The sequence below is a fragment of the Ascaphus truei genome, chromosome 4, assembly GCF_040206685.1.
Source record: "Ascaphus truei isolate aAscTru1 chromosome 4, aAscTru1.hap1, whole genome shotgun sequence".
Taxonomy (NCBI): domain Eukaryota; kingdom Metazoa; phylum Chordata; class Amphibia; order Anura; family Ascaphidae; genus Ascaphus; species Ascaphus truei.
The window spans coordinates 402,378,378-402,402,350 of record NC_134486.1 but is presented as its reverse complement, the minus strand read 5'-3'; positions in this window follow the sequence as shown (position 1 = coordinate 402,402,350).

Sequence of the window (23,973 nt, the reverse complement as noted above, 5' to 3'; positions counted from 1 at the left end):
CTCTCTCCCCCACCCTCTCTCCCCCACCCTCTCTCTCCCTCTCCCCCACTCTCTCTCTCTCTCTCCCACCCTCTCTCTCTCTCTCCCACCCTCTCTCTCTCTCCCCACCTTCTCTCTCTCTCTCCCACCCTCTCTCTCTCTCCCACCCTCTCTCTCTCTCCCACCCTCTCTCTCTCTCTCTCTCTCCCAACCGCTCTCTCTCTCTCCCACCCTCTCTCTCTCTCCCACCTCTCTCTCTTTCCCCCACTCTCTCTCCCCACCCTCTCTCTCTCTCTCTCTCTCTCTCCCACCCTCTCTCTCTCTCTCTCTCTCTCTCTCTCTCACCCTCTCTCTCTCTCTCTCTCTCCCACCCTCTGTCTGTCACCCTCACCCACTCTCTCTGTTTTATCTAATTGCACTATACCTACACCGAAATAAACTATTCTGCTTTCTTCCAGATCTGACTCAAGTTTCACGCGGGAGACATTGGAAGACAGGTAGGGAACACCTCCCCTCCAATATAGTACCTTGAGGGACTGCGGATCAGGTAAGATCCCAGGCAGGATTGCTGCTTTGGAAATTGTTAAGAGGGGGCATCCTGACACTGGTTAATGGGTTCAGAAGTCATTCACGTCTGGCTTTTTTTTTGGTTCGGTTAGTGAGGTCAACACACACACACACACACACACACACACACACACAGACAGTACTTTTCGAAATAAACCTACGTTTCTATGAAATTTAAGGTTTTTTTTTTGCGGCCCACCTAGACTTAAACCTTGTTTATTTGGCCCTTGTTAGCATTTGAGTTTGACATGCTTGCTTTACAGAAACAAATCCTCCCTAAGCCTGCTGGTCAGAATGCGTATCGCACAGCAGATGCTAATGCCAATTATTGACTATGGAGACATAGTATATGGCTCGGCACCTCAAACCCACCTTAACAAACTTGACACCCTCTACAATTCAATTTGTCGTTTTGTTCTCCAATGCAACTACAACACACATCACTGCGAAATGCTCAAAGAACTAGATTGGTCATCACTTGAGTCTAGGCGCAAAGTTCATCTTTCCTGTCTTGCCTTCAAATTCTTTCTGGGCAAGCTACCTGTCTATCTGAACAAGCTCCTCACCCCTACCACATGCAGCACTTATCAGCTGAGATCAGACTCCAAAAGACTGTTCATGGTCCCAAGGCTCAACAAAGTATCCAGCCGCTCCTCCTTCTCTTACCGTGCACCCCACAACTGGAACAACCTACCGGAGACTCTCACATCCACCACCAGTCTAAGTTCTTTCAAAACTAATGCTGTCTCACATTTTAATCTGGTCTGCAACTGTTACATACGCCTACAATATATATTTTCTTTAACTGTGCATGCAATGTCTTGTATAGAATGTATTCCCTGTTCACGTATGTAACTGTATGTGTAACCATGTATTATTTGTCTTAACTCTGTGCCCCAGACATACTTGAAAACGAGAGGTAACATCTAATGTATTACTTCCTGGTAACATATTTTATAAATAAATAAATAATATGAAAAAAACCTGCTACTTAAAAAATCTCAAACTAATGAGCGATATTTCGCTCATGTTCTTTAGTCTACTGCAGATGGCGCCATTTTGTTAAAAAGGGATTTCCTCCTTCCCCATTCAGGCCATGACAGCTATTTGTTAAAACAGAGTCCCACGTGCATATGAAACGTGATTATTATTTTTTTGCACTAGTTGAGCATTTTGTGCAATGGCTGCACTTAACTTTTATTTGAAATAAATATGCATCTCTCTTAAAATGGGAAATGTTTTTTTTGTTCAGAGAGTTTGGGATACGTGTAAACCCTTCTTCTTGTAGCTAGTGATGGTCGAATTTGTCGCAATTCGATCCAGCAAATGATTAGTGGTGTTTTTGACCAAATTCGATTAACGGTAGAATATTCGACCGCGAATTTGCCATGGGAAAAATGTGGCCGAATGTACCGAGATCTGCCGCCGTATTTGCTTTGCCCTCCCTTTTTTCGAATACTGTATGCCATAACATCTGATCGGCGAATGTTACAACTAATATTCGATTCATTTTATTCTATTGCAAAACTCCACACGGAGGACACTTTCCCCTTTGTGGGGGGCGCAATGCGCAAAGTGTTTGCATGCGTGCATGGTTTTTTTTTTTTGTCGGCCACTGAAGTGCGAATATTCGCACCTGTGAATAGCGGTGGTCAAATATCTGAAAATAGTTTCCATCATATTTCTCCACTTTTATAGCATTGTTAAAAGGAACAATTCAAGCAATATTCTACATTAGTTTTTATTTAATAAATCAGATCTGAAGTATTAGATAATACTTTCATTTTCAAATTCAACTCTTAATGACATTTTTCATGAGTTTTAATATACTGAGCATCCTTTGATTTCTGTAGCAGGATGTAGCCCACTTACCCAGCAGTGCAAGATCTTTGCAACACTTTCCTGTTTGAGATAATTTGTTGCCAATATTCCCAGCAGTTTCAGCTGCAAACTGTAAGAATAGATAATGTTACTTTAGTTGTATAAGAATACATTGTAGCTGCCGAATTACTCTGACTGAAGGATTGATTGAAACAAAGGCGGCCATTTAGAGAACCCCGGGAAGCAAGATTTTGCTGATCGATCACGGGAGAACAAATCGATTGGCAGCTTAGGTAATTAGTTTTCAATAACGGTAATCATAAAGGCGGCTTATATTTAAAAAAAAAAAAAAAAGATAATTTATTTTACATTTTAGCTACTTGGATTGCCTCTTTAACCCTTTGAGTGCTGGAGGGGTGGTGGTGCTCTGGCACAATCACTTGTCCGCGGTGACCATTTTGGAGAAAACCTCCTCCTTCCTTACTGGTTAGATCGTGTCCTGCACTCTGTGGGAACACAGAACCCGATCTAACCCAGAAAAAAACAAGCCCCTTGAGCATGACGTTGTGACTACATCCTGAGGCATTCAAAGGGTTAAACTACAGGATTTGTTGTATTTTGTGAGATTTTTTAATAGACAAACAATAAAGTTCTGAAATTATAGTGTACACAGGTCTCTTCTTCAAGCTGCAGTTCAGTCTTTTTTTTTTTTTTTTTTTTTTTTTTACTTCAATAGTTTCATGTGGGCAATCTCTAATTACCTAAAGAACTGTATAGCTGCCAGTCAATTCGTTCTTCATGTATTGATTGTCAAAATTTGGTGACATCATCAGAGAAGGGATCTGTTTTTCTTCTGCTTCTGTCAGTCAGTGGAAGCTCATGAATATTCATGGGCACTCCTGCACTGACATGTGCTAGAGGGAGGGCAGGGCTGACAAAGGGGTGTGCCAGGACATGAAGGGGCAGTGCCTTAGTAAATGCTTGTTAAAATAGAATACAAGAAAATTGGTCTTTCAAAGTTGTTGTTTTTAAAACAGAAAATGCTAAAAGTATTTTTTTCTTACTACAGAACTGATTTATTAAAAAAAAAAAACATGCAGGATATTGACTGAACTGCAGCTTTCAAGCGTGTGGTCCCTCTGTACACTATGTTTTTATCTAGGGAGAGGGAGTGGCTCAGTGAGTAAGGACACACAAGGGCACACTTACAGAGTCTAACGCAGGGAACCTTTTTCAATTCCCAGTTTCAGCTCCTTGTGACCTTGGGCAAGTCACCTTATCTCCCTGTGCCTCAGGCACCAAAACATAGATAGTAAGCTACACGGGGCAGGGTCCTGTGCCTGCAAAATGTCTCTGTAAAGCGCTACTTAAAACTAGCAGCGCTATACAAGAACATGCTATTATTATTATCTATGAAGAATCCTGATTTTGGTTCTGTAAAAGGTATTACAGCATGCAACACATATTTACTTCTACAGGAACAAGGGCTGATCCACAAAGCTCTGGTAAATCAGGGCTCATAATTTGACTTTACTTAAAACAGGAGCAGACGTTATATCCCCTTAGGTTAACATGTATCCTCACAGCTAATTAAATGCAAAAGCGATGGCCATTCTGCATCTCATTAGTATAGACTTCTCGTTACATTTTTGCAGCATAATCTTGCGTTATCTTCCAATAACGTGATGTTAAGTATGTCTTCGTGTTGCTCCGATCCGACCCGACCCGGAAATAGGTGTTTAGCTCAAGTCAAGAAAGAGAGGAGGGGGATATAGTGCCAGGAAATAACGCTATATTAGTTCAATCGTAAAGCATACACCAACCCAGACCCTGTAACAGCCACTGTGAGCAAACTTAGATGTGACCTAACTAACGCAGCGTTAAGTCCCCACGTTAAACTTAACAAACTTTAGTGGATATGCGATTTTAGGTGAACGCCTCATTGTTACAGTATATCATTTACATGTCATTATCACCAATGGCCATTAATGTTATCTCTATGCTCTTTACAGGGCAAAACATGACTTACCATTATGTTATTGTCCTTTGAAGATAAACCATTAGAATTAAGATGACGGTAAGTTAGGTTAGCATCGCATTTAATGACTTAACCGCGATTTGTGGATCTGGACCGAATACGGCGTCCGCACCTATTTTTATGTCCAGTAGCGATTAAAAATAGATATATTGATTGTACCTAGTTCTGACTGTATGTGAAAGTCAGGGAACACGCTATTGCCTGTCTCCCATTGGCTGAATGTCTGTGAACCTTCAGCTAACAACAGCAGCTTGAAGATCAATGAAAGATTTGTTCAATGATTAGCGTGTTATAGGAAAGTTATTACTTCTATTTCTTGTATATATCATTATATACAAATACATTTAGAAAGTGTTTTATTTGTAACATGATATATGTAGATAATTAATGGCATGTGTTATGGGCTGCCACCTGTGTATTCGTGTTCGTGTAAGCTCCTGTACCCCTCATTGACTGAGGAACTCAAGTGTCCAATGTTGGAGGGTGCAAGAAAGGACTTGATAATAGACATGCATATATTTGCCATTGCTGTGTCTTTGAGGACTTATGTTCTTACCAGCATCTTACTTTGATCTGCTTACCTCAGGCGTGGTCTCAGGAATTCAGAGTGGTCAATGGTAAACAGAAGGGTGACTGGCCTCAGGTCAGTGGCTGTAAGACGGCTTTGGACATTTCTTATTCAGTCTAAGTAAACAGAACCAGATATGTAAGTACAGCTCAACCCCCTTATAACGCTGTGCTTGGGGGCCAAAGAATCACATCGCGTTATAAGCGGATTGCGTTAGAAATAATGTACAATTATACGCATTGTACAATAAAGTATTTAAGACGCCAATAATCGTGTTGGAAAGTATTCATAAATATGAAAATTGGGAGCCGCGCTTGCATCGCGTTATAAGCGGATCCGCGTTGTAACGGATCGCGCTATAACGGGGTTGAGCTGTATATCTTTATTTATATAGTGCCGAACATGTACATAGCGCTTCACAGCAGTAATACATGTGACATAATAGGAATAAGGGCTTCAATATAAAAGTGGACATTAGGGAAAGGAGTCCCTGCCCCGAAGAGCTTACAATCTAAGTGGGTATCACATTGCCTTGATTTTACCTTTATGCAGCAGCAGGACATTGAGATGCAGGGTGAATAGGTTACATATCAGAGAACGTGGTGAAAACTTTAACATCTTTACTGTACTGCCAGTTGAGCGTCCAACACGTTGCAAAGCTTCAGCGCGGACTCCTTCTTCCATAGCTATTTTCATGTCTGGTGCTCTTATCCCAGTATTGAAAATGGCGTCCATGCTTGTAAAGTTCAGTATCCATGGCTGACGCTGTGTAAAAAAATCAAATATTTAATTACCAGTGAAAATCTTACATTAACTCAGGGGTGTGCAAACTGGGGGGCGCGCCCCCAAGGGGAGGCACAAGATTTTCTGGGGGGGCGGGGAGGGATGGTTACAGAGGCCCCCGCACTCTTCTCCAAGGCATTTAAATTAAATGGAGGAGTGGCGAAGGCCTCTCTGTAACTTCCCTTACGCTTGGCTCTGGCGCTTGGCAAAGCGGCGTCAAATGACTCCACGGGGTCACGTGACGTCATGACATCAAAACGCCGGAGACAAGGTAAGACGGGAGGCGTGAGCGAGGGGGATAGCAGGCAGAGGGGCACAGGGGGGAAAGTTTGCGCACCCCTGCATTAACTGATTTAAGACGCGAGGACCCATCGCACACAAAAAGGAGTTAAATGAACAATGCCGTTAAATCTTCCCCTTGGTAAATATTGTGCTAAACTATTCCAAGTACATATGTCACCCTGTGTGGTTTGGGCTATAGGTCTGCCCTCCTCCTGGCTGTAATACCTGGGTAAGGGCAGGTTTGCCAGGAGCAATCATGTGTTTTCCCCACTTCATGCAGTGCAGTGAGTCAGTGAAGGCAGTGTCATCAGGCTCTGTGTCCAATTAGAGAAGAAGTTCCATTGATCAGGAACGAAACGGGCGTCGGGATGACGTCATAGTGACGTCAGGTGTGCGACAGACGGTTAGCTGTCTGTTCATTGTCTGCTGCAATAGAAGTATACAGTTAAACCAAGATGTGGGCCACAGATGTGGATCCCACTAGCTAGAGATAGCGGCATTAGGGTATGTTTGTCCTGTGTTGATCACTACTTACCACGAGTGAATGCGGAGCTATTTTCATACCACTACGGGTGTATGTCAGTGTGCAGTCACACTGGGCCGCTGCGAGTGGATCCGGTTGCGTTTATCCCCAGGTAGATCATCATATAGATCACTGGGGCTACTTATATACAGGGATTTCACTGAGTTTATGTATAAGTGCCATGTGAAGAACACAGGCATATTCTGTTGACTTTGCTACACATTGACAATTAAGCTAGTGTTACCGGATAGTATTACAATTTCTCACTCAAACAGGATCTATGTACACTCATGTCATAACCCTTTAGGGACCTATCCCAGCAACTGTATACATTGTATTTATGTGAAGATCTTATACGTCACATTTTACATTCATTGCGAAATACATCAAGCATGATTGGCTACTATAAGGTTTAAATTACCTATGCCAGTTGACATATAAAGGAATCTATATAGAGGATTTCCTACAGCACATCCCCTTAGGTTTTAAGTATTTTCTGTGTTTACCGCATTTAACCAATAAAAAATGTATTATTTTGATTTAGTAGAGTAGAGTGCATCGCTTAGGGATCTTTCCTTTCCCCCTCTATACACATGCATTATCCCTGATAGCACCTCTCTAGCAAGTAATAAATTCTCATCATATATCTCCCCCCCCCCCCCACCCTCACACAGGGGTGGTGCCTGTTGGAGCTTGCTTAATGTACTGCAACTTCCTATTTAGTCAGTTGGTCTTTACCCTTGAGAGAGACAGGGTACCCGTGCCAAGCTGCCAGGGCTCTGGTAAGCTTGAGGCCCTCCCTCCGGGGATTGTGGGTAGGCCCATACCTTCTACCCTAAAAGGGGGTAGGGGAAGAGCAGGAACCACTCTTGGTGCCCTTGGCCGGGAGTGAGTTCAGGGACATCCTGAAGGTGAACACCTTAATCTGCTGTTATTGAGACTGCTGCTGAATAGAGAAGATCAAATAAAGCTGCTGCATTTTACCTATACCTCCTGCCTGAGACTGAAGTATATTGGGAGGAGGGGAACGAGTTATTTTGCAGATACTTCACCCCACACCACTGGGGGCTGCACAAGATGGAGGCGCTACACCTGTAAGTAGAATTCAGACACAACCCCAGAAGCCTGTCCTGTTATTCCCCTATACCATCATGCGGGAGACCCAGGGCCCCCTGTTACCAGCAGGTATGCACCATTCACACCGATGTAATCAGAGCAGTATTTCCCTTAGGAGATCCCATGTGAGATTGGGTGGGGGAAACAGGGTTACACATATGACATGAGCACTTTAAAAAACAATTTGAAATGGACAGCGTGGAATAAACATGGTATTGGTCACAGATATATGGGGCGAAAGATTGTTACAAGACAACAACAAAAACATGTGAGGAGAGTTTGGAAGAAAAGACAAATATTATTCATGTTTATGTTCCTGATTCCTGTGCTACTGCACCGTGAAGGGATCAACAGAAGGCCCACCGTCAGGAAGCCTCCGAAAGTCAGCCAGCACCCCACGGCCCGCTCCAAGACGATGGTGGCCTGGGCCCGAGCATGTCACAGCTCCCCTGATGTGGGCCCGCCACACTAACGCCAACCCAGACGCCTGGGAATAGCAGGTGCTGTAGGCTTGACTGGCATGCAATCCAGCAGCCACCACAGCTAGCCTGCTGCTCCAATTCCTGGTTCCCGGCTCACTGCTCGCTGACTCTAACGCCCCCCCCCCCCCCAGGTCATCCGTCCAACTAATGCATGCCTTTCTCCCACCCTTCCTCCCATCCCCCCGCTCCCCGTGTAGCCTCTCAAAGCTCTTCCTCCCCTACCTCCCAGAGGCTCTGACCCGCTAGGCAACCTGCATCTCCGCCTCACCACGCGAGCGGTCCCCTCCGGTGGCAAATCTGCCTCCTCAGCCCCCTTTCACCCACACCAGCAGGTCTGCCCACCTTCCCCGTCCCAGCATGGACCAGAGCTCCACAACCCCTTACCCACCCACAACACATTGTTCCCTTCCCCCTCCCCCCCCCACTCCGCTAACCCCTATTTGTGCATAGGAGCAGGGTTTGGCTCTGTGTATGCGCTACACAAGACATAGATAGATAGATAGATAGATAGATAGATAGATAGATAGATAGATAGATAGATAGATAGATAGATAGATAGATAGATAGATAGATAGATAGATAGATAGATCTTTGTAACCGTTGTGATTACACAGTAAGCTCTTCGGGGCAGAGGCTTCTTTTCCTAATGTTAATTTTATGTCTTTTTCTCTCCATTATGTGTTATTTATATTATTTGTTATTTATATGATTGTAACGTGTATTACTGCTCTGAAGCGCTATGTACACTAATGGCACTATATACTGTAAATAAAGACATACATACATTACACGAATCAAAACATACCAAAAAACAGGGTTTTTCTACCTATAATCTCTGATATCTGTTGCTCATGCAAAAATAGAAGTTTTCTTAATTAACAGAGACCAATGGCTCTGTACGTACCTTTAATAATTCCTTTGACAGCGGTTTAAATATATATATTGTAACGGAATAAGAGTAAATATTAACTCTTGTGAAGTACCTTGTGAAGGAGAAAGGTGAGGCAGCTAGTTATTTGTGTCTATTAACCCTGGGTGCATATAAGTCACGTTCTCACAAGTGTGCCGACCATGACAGATGGTATATGGGACAGATTGAGGGCAGATATTATTCATTTGAGGATCCATGTGTGGAGAAAGTGAATCAGCTAGATAGCTGTGTGTATTGACCTTTGTACCATATACGGGTCACGGGCACAAATGTGTGTCGTACATGGCATTCTGCTTCTGCTAAGTACCAGGGAATGGTCTCCCAAACACACAGTATTTGGTAATTGTATTGCAGTTTAAGGAAGAAGCCCCAATGTTTTCATAAATATGTTCTTGAGCTTTGAGCAGGTTGTACCAGTCTCCTCCAGCACGTCTTATGTTTAAGCCTTATAAAAACAAATTTGGCATTAAATAAATTGTATGGGAGGACTGGCAACATGATTTAAACAGCTACATTTCAAAGCATACAGGGAATGATGATTGGTATGAGACTGCCGCGTCTACATTTCAAAGCAGTTTGCTTGTACTCACCATTGCTATGTTATACATACTGTAATTTGGTGCGCTAGTTTCATGATAGATTCCCATAGAAATGTTTATCGGAAGCCTCCATCGGCCTTTACAGGCAATAAGCAATCAGAGAACAATCACAGCTTGGGTTGGGTGTTCGTCCCCAGCAAGTGGCCTTAATGGGTCCTCCAGGTGGCGGAACTACAGTCAGGCTGGGAAACGCAGAGAATTGAGGCGCCAACATGCGGTTGGGCCCCATAGTATAGCCCCCCAAGGAGATTGTGCAGGCCGGAAATGAAATGAAGCACAGCCATTCTGATTGGCTGGCATCATTCCATTTAAATGACCTCATTTAAAAAAAAAAAGTCAGCACATGGTTGTAACAGCCAATCAGATGGCTGTTAAACCAGTTCCAGCCCAAATGTGACGTCACCAGCCCTATTTAAGGCCGGAACGCCTCATTTGAGCCCAAGAAGACGATGAGACAACATCGGTTGGGATCTACCATGGGGCTTTTTGGATTACAAGAAGAAGATAGAAGATTAAGAAAATCAAGAAATAATGACAGATGAAGATAGAAGAAGTTGATTAAAGATAGAAGAAAAAAGATTTGGGTACCTGATCCGGATCTTCATGGCGGGTGGCATCGAATATTTTTTGGCCATTTCTTGCTTTGTATTGATGTTGATTTTTGCAATGTCAGTTTATTATGTGGATGTAATTGTTTGATATTTTGCTGCTTTATTTAAATAAAATGTTGGCGATTGATTTTCGTTTTGAATTAATTCTGGACCTTAATGGTCTGATGGTGCAACCGACATCTTTTGTGACAACCACATTCCAGAAGATAAATCACAAAACTAGTGTGACAATGTATAAAAGAACTAATACGATGCTCAGAATTAGAAAATGTGATCTTCTTAGTGGGACTCGCATATTGGCCATGGAAGATCGTCCACAGCTAAAGAATGCTCGCCACAATAGGCCGGCCCGGTGGGCTGACGAGTGACTTATTGATCTTTGAGAGATGGTGAAAGATTGGTATCACGGGATGTGGACAGCTCAGAAACTCTGTCTCCTTACTGTTTAATACACATAGGATTGTGCCTAATTGTATAAATTGTTGAAGTTGTGGCGAGCATTGGATGTTTGGGAGATGGTTTGTCGCGGTATGTGGACAGCTTTATTCAGCCTCTAGTTTTCTAGTTTTTAATTTGGCATCATATATACAGGACACCACAGATCTCCTTGTCGCATTGCAGGGTATCCAATGGACCACTCATTACAGATGGGTCACATTGGATGTTACTTCTCTTTATTCAATCATAGAACACACGCATGGGCTGAAAGCGATACGGCACTTTTTGGATTTATCTACTCTTTCTATTTCACAATGCACTTTTTTGTTAGAATCCATCACCTTTGCACTCACACACAATTATTTTCTTTTTGATGCACAATTTTATTTACAAAAACAGGGCACAGCTATGGGGACTTCTTTTGCACCCTTATATGCTAATTTATTTATGGGTTTATGGGAATTTGGAACACATTTATAATGACATTCATTTATTTCGTGATCATATCCTTTTTTACAAACGGTTACATCGACGATTTTATTTTCATTTGGGATGGTGAAGATATTTCTTTATTCACCTTCATTCAAACATTGAATACTAATCATTTGAATGGACATTTCACCTTTGAACACCACATGCATCACATCAACTCTTTAGATGTGGCCCTGTATATCGACATGGAGAGATGTACTCAAACTGATATCTTTAGAAAGGCTCCTTCCAGACACTCCCTTCTTTGTGCTCAGTGTTGCCATCCAAAGTCTATAATCAAAGGCATCCCGAAGGCACAATTTATTCGATTGAAGAGGCTTTGTTTAGATAGAGAGGCCTTTTTAATAATAATATATAATAATAATAATAATATATAATAATAATAATTACTTGACATTTATGATGCTTTCTCATATGCAGATTCCTTAGATAGAAATGATTTAATACGATTACTCATAAACGCAGGAAACACACCTTTGGAGATCGACAACATAGAGATGATGACATGACTTGCCCAATTTTTATTACAACATATATTAGTCAGGCTCAGCAAATTTGTGCAATAGTGCAGAAGCACTGGAATACTTTGTTTCTAGACAAGGATATTAGTCCAGCTATACAAGAGGGTCAAACTATTTAGAAGAGCGAGGACATTAGAATTCCACTTGTCACCTAGCATATTTGACCCTAAATGGTCAATTAGTAACATACAAGGAATACCAAAAGGCTTCTTTAGCTGTGGCCGATGTTCCATGTGCCAATTTGTGAAGATCACATTTACTAATTCTGAGCATCGTATTAGTTCTTTTATAAAGAACTAGCTTTGTGATTTATCTTCTGGAATTGATTGTCACAAAAGATATGTCGGTCGCACCATCAGACCATTAAGGTCCAGAATTATTGCACATATCCGCCTAATCAAAAAGAAAGACTTGACACATCTGGTTGCTCATCATTTTTCTACCTGTCCCCTTGGGGGTATAGATCATGTCTTATTTAGAGGGATCGAACATGTTCCACTTCATACACGAGGGGGGGACAGATTGAATAAATTAAATAGAAGAGAGATGTATTGGATCTACACCCTGGGTCCCACAGGGATTAATGTTGAGTGGGAACGCAAACATTTTTTGATTCCTTAAACAACTTCATCATATCTTCTTCATTTATGCATGTATGTATTTAAACAAATATACAACTTATGGATCGATACAAAAGGTCTATTAGGTCCTTTTGTAGATGTCAGTATCATATCTATGTATGCTATATTTATTGGAGTGGTACTAATAATTCAATATCATATATTATATGCTATATTTACTTTCATAAATGATTTGATAGTTTTTACTATCTCAATCATATTTTGATATTTTACTTATCACATTATATGTCTTTTGCATTATTGCACTATAGTTATATATTGCGATTTTGCATATATATATATATATATATGTAACGGGTATTCCCCCCCCCCCCCAGTCGCAGATATAGTGTGGGGTGCAAGGGAACTTCCAAAGTTACCATAGGTGTGGTGCATTACCTGTTGGCTCGCAGGAGGGCTGAGCTTCCGCCACGGGGAACCTGGGGCAATTATACTAGGGGTACTCACTTACAACAATGCAGCGCCTCCACCTGCGATGGCTCCCACCAGAGGGGGAGTGGTTCCTCGCAGGACAATCAATAATACCATACACAGCATATATATATTAACTGGTGACTTTACTTACTGCACCGACACACTTTATTCGAGCAAATACCCAGTATGTACCTGGCAGATACCTGGAATGCGCCGCTCCTCACCTCTGACAAGCCCCGTTGCGTTTGCCTTCCCAGCCTGGGTTCATGCCTGGCTGACGGGCGGCTGATCTGTTAAATGATAATGATTAGGATTTAATAGGCTGCAATGCTTCGCGTGTCTACCAGATGGCATAAATTCATGAATTGTAATGCAGTATATATATATACTGTGCAGTATTGCAGCCAGCGGGAATAAAATGCTTCAATCCCTGCCTGGAAAATACCTCAATGCACTCGGGCAGAAAACAGTCACAAACCTCAATACACCCGGGTATACCCGAATTCGTGGGACTAGCCGAGCTCGAATAAAGTGTGTCGCCAGTGTACAGACAAGACAACATAAAATAACAGGTGTCCCTCTCACGAGGAGACACTTACTGCGACGTCTCACAGGACGCTTCCCCAACACCAGGTGATCCCACCCAGTGTCCAAAGAACCCCACCCAATGTCCCGCACTCTTGCAGAGAGAGGCAATGGGTGACTGCGCAGTCACTATTTATACTAAGGGCCCATTGGTGCACTTGTGTATTAGATAGTACCTGCCGAGCACTCCCGTCCTCGGATCTCCAACTGGCTTCACAAAGGATCAGTCGTGTGATGGTTCCGTCTGATCCCACACCGGACTCCTTGTACGCGGACCGCCAGGGCGGTCCCAACCTTGAACCAGTCTCTGAGGACCCCAACTTGGATCCGAACCTCTTAGCAGGAACCGCAGCGTCCGCTGTGTCCCTATCTAATCTATCCTACTGTGACAGGATCCCTAACATAGGACCTGTCCCTACAGCACTAAGTGACACGCGCTATACTATAGGCCGTCCCTACAGCACAGCAACCTGTAATGACTTTGGGGGAAACTCCTAGGGACATATAGGGGTTAATGACCTGCCCCACTCCCCTAACTCTTCCCAGCCCTGACTGCTACTAAACTAATCCCAGCGCCTGCAGCAACAAGCTGTGACCCACTGGATGTGTGCAGCCAACGTGCTACACAACACTGTGCCTGCCTGTCAGACCTCACAGCACTAACAGCAGTGACTCTGACAAGGCAGCACTCTAACACTAAGGGCAGCATCCCTATCTTGGGCCTCCCTCAGCACTTACCCACTAACCTAGTGGGGAGTTGGGGCCTACTTGGGGTGTGGGTACCTATATGGGTGCAGGAGCTGCACTCGCTCCCCGCACCATTCCTTCCCTCACAGCTCCCTGACTCCAACTCACTTAACTGATAACTATCAGCGCATGCATCTCCTGGGATCTGTAGTCCCTGCTCAGAGCCTTCCCTGAATGGCTAGGGCTTCGCGGGCTTTTTCCTCCCTCTCCTGCGCCTGCGCAAACTGTCTGGGGCTGCCTCAACCTTTCCTGGGCTGTTCTCCCCCTCGCGCTTATTTTCCCTGGCTCTCGGGCCTTCCTTGCGCATGCGCGACCACTGTGCATGCGCGAGTATCCGGGCAATGGCGGCGCCCTTACCGCCCGGCTCCGGGAGCGCCGGGAGCCCTGTGACGCACGTGCGGCCTTGGCAACCGGCCGCACGCGTCCCCGGCAACCCCCGAGCCGGGACCTGACCGCCCTCACCCCTGCGATCGGTGCGCGGGGCCGCCCTGGGACTCGGCGGTACCCGCGATCGTGCTCCAGGCCAGGGGGGTGCTGACACCTAAGGGAGACCCGGCTACATATATATATATATAATCAAAAAATAAATAGATGATACCGTTCTGTGGCTAACGAAATGCTTTTATTTGTGTGAGCTTTCGAGATACACTGATCTCTTCTTCCGGCGATGTTACAATGAATGAAGCAAGCAGAAGCTATACTATAAACAGTGTCTATTGGAATGTTATCTGTGCTGGTCCTTCCCCCGGTGTGGATGTGTTTTATGGCTGGATATATATATGTAGCCATGTGTAAGATTGGTGTACATATCTCTTTCTCATGCTGGCAGTAAACCTGGTAAGTATGCAGGATTGCCAGCAACAATCAATGGAGGTTTGCCCTCAAACCCTGGTGAGGTGTCATATATCCCCAAAGGAAGTGACAACATGCAATGTGCCCACACTTAGTGGTACAGAGCAGGTTTGTTCTCTGGGGGGTGATATAAGACACAGCACTGCCTAAAGTTAGGAGTTCAGTTTCCTGTTGTTGTGCTGCCTCTGTTCAGTGAGAGGCACGTGAAGGTTTGCAACAGTGTTGCAGTGTCTCCTGCTAGCTGTGAGTCAGTAAGCAGACGCAGAGAGTTAGAGGAGCTGACAGACAGACCAGCTCAAGACAGAGACAGAGCAGCTCAAGAGAGAGACAGAGCAGCTCAAGAGAGAGACAGAGCAGCTCAAGAGAGTAGAGGTGGAAAGCAGATCTATTAGGGAGAAGGGACCTTCCTAATGGAGTGCTGCACAGAGATGAATGGCTGAGCTGTTATCTGTGAGGGGCAGCTTGCCCATACCATGCAAATAAAGATGCCCTTGTTAAAGATACCTCCACTGGGTGAGTGTGAAGTTACTCAGCAGTGGATGGCACCACCAAGAAGGAGTTCCTCACCAGGACCATCTCCCTGTGGAAGCACAGATCCTGATGAGGTAGAGGCGCTGCACATGAAGTACGTTGGACTCGCACCCACTACCTCAGCTACCTGTCCTGATGACATCCTCTAATACCATCAAGCGGGAGACTCAGGAGTCCTGTTACTTGCAGGTGCACCACCATACACGATCACGTAATGGGGACCGGTTAGACCACACAGGCCAATGTGAGATTGGGTGGGTCAGACAAGGGGGTCCAGCCGTTACATATATATATATATACACACACAGTGGTGTGAAAAAGAAAGTACACCGTCTGGAGGCGCTGCTGAGATAGAAAGACCTGTCAACAGGACAGGTTTTTGCTAGGCACACAATAGGAAACAGGGAGAGTGTCTGCTGCCACTTTGTGCTGCGTGGGACGGAACCAGGGGTAGTCGGGGAGCTGCTGGAGCTGCAGGCCGCACAGACGCCTTGGGATCCGCTAGGGGTTAGTGGGTCTGGAGCAGGGGGCTATTGCTGTCCTAGTCGCCTTGAGGTAGCGCTAGTGGGGGACGCCTGAAGGGATAAACTGGTAAATTAGGGCAGGAATTCTGGAAGGGTCCGCACTAGGCTAGCCAACAGTAGGTAGACGCCCAAAGTACTGCATGGAAGAGCCAGAGTACTCTAGTCTCCATTCCAGATCGCTTGACCAAGGAGCACAGACTGGAGGAAAGCGTTACAGTAGACACAGAAAGAGTGAGCCTAGCCTGAGGTATTGCATACACGAGTCAGATCTACGTTAGGTACACAAGGTGGTGCACAAGGCATTTTATTGCATCGGTGTGGCAGCTGTCCCGCAGAGAGAAGCTCCATGTACAAGAATCCAGTATACAGTGATCTAGAGAGAACCGTCAGAATGGAGGATCTGCAGAGCGCAGAAGGTCCAGGATGGCGGGCAAACGAAGAGATCGTACCTGTTCTGTGCGAGGTTGAAGAACAAGCTACAGAAGAGACTTTTGTGAGCCTGTTGGAGAAATGCATGACAGCTGTGGCTGCGCCGGGTTTGTCCTGTCTATGCTCTCGGGAAAGTAACCTCGAGGCTAGTGAGGACGACAGTGTTGCTAGATGGGAGGAACGAAATGGACTTTGTTATTATTCAATATACAAACAGCCAAACGCTACCTCAAATGGGATAAAGAAAGATAATACGACCCAAGATGGCGGTTCCCGCGTTCCCGGGACACCGCGTGGGCCAGCTGCAGAAAGTCTCGCAGCTTTGCAGTTTGCTGATTGTTGGCCAGGATTGGCGCCAACGAGAAAACCCCACCCTGTTGGGGAGTTTGGCGCGAAAGCTGGAGCCGCGCCTTCATGGACTATGACTCACTCCGCCCCTGTGCTGGGTCAGCCTACAAGTCTAAGAGACCCTCCTCTAGAGTCCACCAGGGGGAGTGCGCACATTGAACTGCCAGTAGCAACTTCTGTTCCCCCTAAGAAAGAAACAGAATGCAGCAAACCACAACCTCAGCTAGCAGGGGCATGGCGGGCCAGAGGAGTGACTTACCCCTTTCTTTTGTGCCCGTGTATACATAAAGTGAGGAAGGGTGATATGACCTTTGCCTGTTATTCATTGCCTAAAGGATTCCGGGAAGTATCCAATGACGGAATCACCAGCTTGAGGTGTGAGGACTCTGGTTGTGTATCTCTGGGAAAAGAACTTGTTTGGGGAGCTACTTTCTTTGCAAAAGGAGCAAACCAGCTTGTGTCTAGCCGTTATCTGCCTAAGCGTGAGGAGTTCCAAGCCCCGATGACAGAGACGGCTCCAGATCCGGTTCCAAAACCGGAACCCCAGATGATGGAACCATTCCTGACGGAATCAACAAAGGGTAAGGTGACTGCCCAGGGAGAAGGGGGATCGCTACCACTGGTACCGCCGGAGCAGGACCGCTTCAGGCCGATGGCCACCAGCGAATGCGAAGCGCCCCGACGCTGTTCCCCTGCGGAGATGTCCCTACCCCCATCCTGTACTACTGAAGACAGTAGTCAACCAGCTGTGGTGATGCGCCAGCCGGCGGACCACACAAGTGAAGCTGAAGATAAAGAGACATTTATCCCATCTGCTGCGGACCCTGATGTAGGCCCGTATGCCCTACAACGGTCAGTCTGGCCTACCACAGAGGAACCCATCGCAAGCCAGCGGAGTGGTGAGGAACCTCCTAAACCCACACAGGCGCCGGTGGTGGCAATGGTGGAGAAAGGCCTAGCCCAGGCCCGGATGGAGCGGAGAGCAGAACCATCACTTCCGGTGGCGGATGTCGTTCTGGAGGAAGAGGTTCCGGTTGGGAACCCAACGCAAGATGGCGGCGAGTCCAGCGAGATGGCCGTGTCCTCGCGGCCAAGCAGCTGTACCAGGAAGCCTGGGTCCGGGAAGAGACGGCAGGCCCTGCGGAAGCCTGGGAACACGGGCACGGGTGAACTGGAGTGCCAGTCCGATGGTACCGGGCAAGGTAGCGAGAAGTTGCGGGTCGTAGCCCCGCGTATGCCAGCAGTGTTTCCCTATGCCCAACCGCCGGCCATAGTTAAAACCCCTGCCCCTGTCACTTTTTCCTATGGGTCCCAGTCTAGCCAAGGGTTGTCTGGGGAGTCCCGAGCCACTTTTGAAGAATGGACTGGGGAAAATCTGGACTGGGGTGACTGTTTTGCCTCCGATGAGGGATTGAGGAGAGAAATGTCTATGCAACGAATGTTATACTGCACTAATGATGACAATCGTACTGTTATGGTGGGTTGTGAACTTAAGAGCCTTGGGTCAAATTTTGGGTCCCCAGGAACATTGGGAGTGTCATCTGGGAATATGGGTAATGTTGCTCATATTGTGCCTATTGCCTGGGGAACCCCCTATGTGCCTCCAGTGTCGGCAAGAGTTGTTAGGGGTCGCCAAAAGTGGTTACTTTATTTTCACCATCCATGGGAGGGAGAAAGTAAGTTCGAAATGGGGTTCCCTGATGAAGATAGGGAATATGGCACTGATGAAGAGGAAGGATCAGGGAAAGAAAATTGGGATCCTGGCGGGTTAGATGAGAAGTGGTGTAGTCAAGAGGGGATAGTCTACATCTCCAGGAGATGCCTTGGGGAAATGTATGGGCATGATCCTCTCAGTCCACTAGCATCCAGGCAAGAATTTTGGGCTGATTGTGGGTGTCTAGTATGTCCCTAGAGTGTTACAGCATTGCTGCTCTAAACCCAGTAGACCATGCTGTGTGCAAGCCACATTAAGAGGGTATGGTAGTACCAGTAATGGATACTCCAGCATGGAGTAATCCTAGTTGTTATACATCTAAAGTTAGGATGTATCTGCTATTGTGTTATGAAAAGATATGTACTGTAAAAATGTGTTGTTATGTTTTGCAGTGCTACCTGAAGGAAGGTTCCGCAAATTTAGGTCCCAGCCGGGTCGTTGGGGTTCCACCAGGGGGAGAATGTAGCCATGTGTAAGATTGGTGTACATATCTCTTTCTCATGCTGGCAGTAAACCTGGTAAGTATGCAGGATTGCCATCAACAATCAATGGAGGTTTGCCCTCAAACCCTGGTGAGGTGTCTTATATCCCCAAAGGAAGTGACAACATGCAATGTGCCCACACTTAGTGGTACAGAGCAGGTTTGTTCTCTGGGGGGTGATATAAGACACAGCACTGCCTAAAGTTAGGAGTTCAGTTTCCTGTTGTTGTGCTGCCTCTGTTCAGTGAGAGGCACATGAAGGTTTGCAACAGTGTTGCAGTGTCTCCTGCTAGCTGTGAGTCAGTAAGCAGACGCAGAGAGTTAGAGGAGCTGACAGACAGAGCAGCTCAAGACAGAGACAGAGCAGCTCAAGAGAGAGACAGAGCAGCTCAAGAGAGAGACAGAGCAGCTCAAGAGACTAGAGGTGGAAAGCAGATCTATTAGGGAGAAGGGACCTTCCTAATGGAGTGCTGCACAGAGATGAGTGGCTGAGCTGTTATCTGTGAGGGGCAGCTTGCCCATACCATGCAAATAAAGATGCCCTTGTTAAAGATACCTCCACTGGGTGAGTGTGAAGTTACTCAGCAGTGGATGGCACCACCAAGAAGGAGTTCCTCACCAGGACCATCTCCCTGCAGAAGCACAGATCCCGATGAGGTAGAGGCGCTGCACATGAGGTAAGTTGGACTCGCACCCACTACCTCAGCTACCTGTCCTGATGACATCCTCTAATACCATCAAGCGGGAGACTCAGGAGTCCTGTTACTTGCAGGTGCACCACCATACACGATCACGTAATGGGGACCGGTTAGACCACACAGGCCAATGTGAGATTGGGTGGGTCAGACAAGGGGGTCCAGCCGTTACATATATATATATATACACACACAGTGGTGTGAAAAAGAAAGTACACCGTGTTTGAATTCTATGGTTTTACATATCAGGACATAATAACAATCATCTGTTCCTTAGCAGGTCTTAAAATTAGTTAAATACAACCTCAGATGAACAACAACGCATGGCATATTACACCGTGTCATGATTTATTTAACAAAAATAAAGCCAAAAAGACATGGCAACATGGATCTTGCTCTGTTAAAAAAAAGGAGCAATACTGGATTTACACGTTTGACTCTAAGTATCCTAAAGGCTTTAATGAATTGATAGAACTTACACCATTTTTAAGATCGAGCCTTTTTTACTTATGTTGTATTCTTTTTATCTAGTTTCATTATCAAATTTGCATATTATATTTATTATCGTATATGACTTTTAAACTATAAGGTTTTATGTATGAGAAATATGTTTGATGTATTTTGTAACTCTTGTTATATATTTTTATATGAATTTTAATATTGCACACTGTTTACACTGTTAAATTATAGTATTGCCATTTAAAATAATTTAATGTGCTAGATAGCTAATGAGAAAGCTGTCATTCATGAAGTAGGGAGGAGCTGACCATTTGATTGGTTGCTTTATTCTATTTATGCGCGTTGGTGACCTCTTACGTGACCTCCTGACGAAGCACGTTGTTGCCAAATGCGTAGAGGTCACGAGAGGTCACTCTACGCGTTTGCTGATTGGCTGAGGCAGAGGCAGAGAACCAGGAAGTTCGGGTTGCGTTGTTATCTCCGCGGCTGGTGCGGTCGGGACAGTTTCGCATCAGCGAGTGGCTGCAGCTCGCGCTTCCGTGGTGATTGCCCTTCTCCCCCATTCAGCCCTTAGCCCAGCTCTGGTATCTCTATTTGGAGCTTCAATGCATATTGGGTGCTTTGTGACCAGTGGGTTTTATATATGTTTTATATATATATATATAAATATATATATATGTGTTATTTGTAATCGTATAGTGTGTGTGCACACTGCAGCACTATAGAGGAATTTGAACCGCTTGTCTTGTGAGTTTTTGTTATGTATTTGTTCGCTTAGACCTTTGATTATGGATAAAAATATTTTATTTATCCTTAGTTTTTATCCAAGGCTTTATTTAAAGGTCATACTTTCAGTTTACTATTGGTTTTATAGTAATCCCCAGTGCGCTTTTGTGTGTATTCCCTTTTTGTCTTTTGGGGTCTCCTGCTGGGAGACCCCATTTTTAGCAGCGTCTTTGGGGATGGGCTCTCACACACTCAGCTGTAAGGGGTGATTGACATCGAAAGAAGATTTCTGACAGCCCGAGCACAGAAAGCTTATTATATAAACAGAACAATGTCTACAAGAATAAGGGTAACTGCAAACATTCTCAATCAATCCCATCCGCGTCACCAGTGGGAGTTTCCTGAATCAAATGTTCAGCATCTTCTGGTGCACTGAAAGATTGGACTCCATCATCCAAGAAGATTCTCAGAGTTGCCGGGTAGATCAACTCGATCCCCCTCTTCTAGAGGGCAGAGCAGATGGGTGAAAATTCTCTTCTCTTCTTACTGACCGCAGAAAAGTCTTGAAAAGGAAGAACTTGTTTCCCCTAAAATAGGGGTTGCATAGTTTCCTGTAGGCTCTCATAATTAAGACTTTGTCTTTGAAAGTCTAGGAGTTTGATCAACCGGTCTGGGACATGCTGAGCCGGAGTGGTCGTCTCTCTCTGGGCCCAATCTATGTGCTTTCACAACATTGAGTGGGGCAAACTGGGTATCCATCTTTAGGATTCTGGGGAGTTTTTCGGAGTCGAAGGAGAGTAGGTCCATTGGTTTAACTGCCTCTGAGATACCCACTATTCTTATATTGTTTCTTCTTGATCTGATTTCTAGATCGTCTACTTTGTTCGCCAGTTTTGCATTTAGTCTCTTTAGCTTGTCTGGAAGGAGCATTTGAGAGGTGGATTGATCCTCTATATCTGAGACTCTTGTCTCCACATTGGTTATTTTAGAGGTATGCTCCGTAAGCTGGCTATTTATTTCTGCAATCTGAGTCGTGAATGTTTCCAGCCGCTTCTCCATTTTACCAAGCCACAGCTGACTCAGTTGATCTAATGCAGTTGTATGTCCTATCATGTCAGATTGGTCTGAGGGTCAGTGGCTCTTAGCGTGTCTTTTTTTTTCATTTTGTCGCCTCGATCCACTTTTTTGCGATTTTTTTTAGACATATTAGTGCCCAGTCGGGAGAGCTACCTCCCCATAGATTAGACGAGAGACCTAGCAGCCGGTTATCTGTTAGAGATTTCAATGATATGTAGAATTTCTTAAGTGTATGTTACATTCTAAGTAGATGGGACTTAAATCAGACGAGGTGAGGTGGGAGAAAGAAGAGCATTCCCGTTACATCTTCCTAAATTCTCTGGCCATCTATTCCCTGTTACGTAAGGGGCTGTAAGTAAGCCAGGTGCACAACGTCCTTAAGAGAACTGCAGTGCCTGGTTGCTTTATTGAGAGACTGCTCTTATAGGACAGATGAAGTGTCTGGTGGGTTTAGTGACAAAGTCTTTGTACAGTATATACTAAAGCAGTGTTTGTTGGCTTTAGTGAGAGAATTCTTGCAGTATGTAGAGAAATACTGTGCTTGGTGACTTTAGTGAGGGAGGCTTAATATATACAGACAATGTAGAGCTTACAGGTTGTAGGTAGATACTCTGCCTGCCTTTCTTGTCCTGTGCTGGTCAGCCAAGGAGTGCGGTGTCCCTGGGTACCCTGTGCTGCAGATGTGGGGTCACCCCCTCACAGTACAGATCAGTGTTAGGGACCTGCTGCAGTTCTTGCCTGCTTCCACAGGGAGCAGTGTGCTCAACTCTCTTCCCTGCTGTTAATCAGGGATGCCCTCCCAGGCCTACCCTCTCTCCTCAGCTGCCTTGTGTTACTCCTGTAGGCCTCTCTGCTCCCTAGGGGTGCCGTCAGCCCTCTTATCTCCTGGCACTGCTCCTCTCTCCATGGGGCTTCCCCACCGGCACCAGGCTGAAGTGTGCAGGTGGATTAAATGCTTAGGCAAATGGTGCTATGCCAAAACAATGTCCAAAATGAACAGGAGATGTTTATACTACACTTGTTTACTGGACAAATCCAACTGCGCTATCCTCTGATCAATCTCTCAACTGCTGCTATTGGAGGGGCTGCCTCGTTTTGGACATTGGTTTGGCATAGGACAGTTTGCATTTAATTTGAGTACATAATTTTGCTAGCTGATTTATTTTGGGTTTATTATTGCACGTGGGACACAGGGTATAGTGAAGTAACTTTGGTCTTCCTGACTTTGGGGAATGGGCCTGAGGAAGGGGTCATTACCCCGAAATGTTGCCCACTTATTTCCCCTTTTCCCTCTTTTCCTTTCCCCTTGTGGTGTTTCCCCCTGCACCTATAGAGTATTGATCACTGTTATTGATCACTGTTATTATCAATTTGCTGCTCACGTGTATGACACTGTTCCAAACGTTTTGTTCTTGTACTTCTATAATTAAATATTTCTATTTTGGCATATTCCTAGTTTTTTTGACAGTCTTTGCATGGTCAGTGAGTGCTGGGAACCCCCCCCCCCCCCTTTTTTTCCTTGATATCTTGGAGGAATAAGGGTCCTCCCTGTTCCCTTGTGCACCCTGGATCCAGCTTTTAGTTCAAATAGAGTGCTGTCTATCTCCAGTTTTGTTTATATAGTTCATTGGCTTTAGTCTGACACTGTAACAATTCGGTGTAGCATAATATTCACAATTTATTTAAAGGAGCAGTTCCTTCTACTCATTCATTGTTAGCCCCCATTTTACAGCGTGGGAAACCCAGGGCATCTGTAACCGAAACTGGTCTTTGCCTTTCTTTAATATGAAAAGCCTAAATTGATACATTTTTGCAACCTCTTCCTTCAGTCTCAAGGCCAAGTTACAATAGCACACTGTGGTATCTTTTTTACACGAAACCCCTGCAAGTCGATACATTACTGAAGCGCATGCGCATTACAATTCATGAATATCTGCCATCTGGCGGACACGCAAAGAATTGCAACCTATTAAATCCGATCCATTCTCAATAAACGCAT